The following is a 1,720-nucleotide window of genomic DNA, read 5'->3' as shown; positions in this document are numbered from 1 at the left end:
TTAAAAATACAGGTTAACATTATCCAGAAAAGCCAGTGTGTTCAGTGGAGGGTTTAGGTGTGATCCTACCTAAAATAGGAGGAAGGATTGAGTGACCTTTCTACAGGTCTTTTTTAAGCCTTATAATTAAAACAGAACAACAAACTAATGAAAATTAATAACTCAGCTTTATGTGTCATTACAGATATTTATTACAAGCAGTAAGAAATCACTATTTCAATGCATTTTCAATTTGTCTGATTCAGATTAGTCATGAAAAGCTGTAGGATTTTTTGAAATTAGATATGAGAACTGTGCCCCTTAACACCCACTCTCTTCTCTAGCTCCCAGCAACAAAAAAAGAAGTTTCCTGTCAAAAGTGGCAGCTTGAATTTTGCATCCACAGGTGCAGCAGAGCCCAATCAAATGTGGAAAAGACCACATTCATATACACAGAGCTGTGACACGCTATCACTATGTCATGCGCATATATAAGACAAAGTTATAAAACACCTTAAAAACCTTCAAGTTAAGAGGGATGATCTCAGTATCAAAGATGAAGATGAAAACTAAGTTGGGGGAATATCTACTTACCTCTTTAAACTCTGCCTTTAGTACGCAGTGCCCTAGAGTTGATTGCCATTGAAGTTTCCTGCCACTATGTTTGCCAAGGTAAAATGTCTTGAAAATCTCCTGAAGTTTTACCATCTACAACAAATAATGCTTTATTTAAGCTCTGTGTCCAGTATCACATTCACTACTTTTTTATATTTACATGTGTAAAAATGTATGGAAGTTTTAAAGACTATACCCAATAGGGCCACTGATCACTTTGATGTAAGGTAATAACCACCAAATTTAATAGCATTTATCAGATTTACCCTCTCTGATCTGTCTGCAACATTTTATCATCCTCTCCTTTTTAAAAAATATTTATTTATAAACTTAGTTGCAGTATATGGTATATAGTCCCTGACCAGGGATCGAACCTGGGCCCCCTGCATTGGGAGCCGGGAGTCTTAGCCACTGGACCACCAGGGAAGTCCCATCCCCTCTTCTGAAACATTCATCTCCAATGCTTTTTGTGCCTCTGGACCTTGCTGGTTCCTTTATCTTGCTAGTGTTTCTTCACTGGTTTCCTTCTTAGGTTACCTCTTCCTACCACCTACCAATTGTGAGCCTTTTTCAAAGTGTTGCCTTAGGCCTGTTCTTGTTTCCACATTTTCTCTCTTAATGGGGGATTTACTCAAGTATCCATCACTCAGCAATCCCACCCTCTGGCCCAGGTAATATACCATCAAGAATTTTTGAGAGTTGGGCAGTGATGGGTACTAATACAATCTGGGGAACTGAAAGAAGAGTCAAGGACACTGGCCCCAAACTAAGGAATTGGCATCTTAACCTGTGCTCTAATGATACAAGAGTAATATAAATAAAAGAATAAAACATTAAAAACAGTTGACATTTGGTGTGGCTGTGTTTACACAAACTTTTAAAACAACTCTTACCTCTGGTGGTAAATGAACTTCCATAGGCACATATGTTGGCCAGTAACCCATTGTCAGGATATTCACAGTTAATTCAATATTCCCAGGTACATTCTGGTTCTGCATATACTACAATAAGATCAACACACACACTGAGATCTTAAAAAATAAAAATGCATACATTCCATGCCATAAAAATGACCCATTCAAGAAGTTCCTCACTACAAAACTACAGGTGATACTGACCATCTTTA

The sequence above is a fragment of the Bison bison genome, unplaced genomic scaffold (assembly GCF_000754665.1).
Source record: "Bison bison bison isolate TAMUID 2011002044 unplaced genomic scaffold, Bison_UMD1.0 scf7180017851766, whole genome shotgun sequence".
Classification (NCBI taxonomy): Eukaryota; Metazoa; Chordata; class Mammalia; order Artiodactyla; family Bovidae; genus Bison; species Bison bison.
This window is presented reverse-complemented; position numbering follows the sequence as displayed.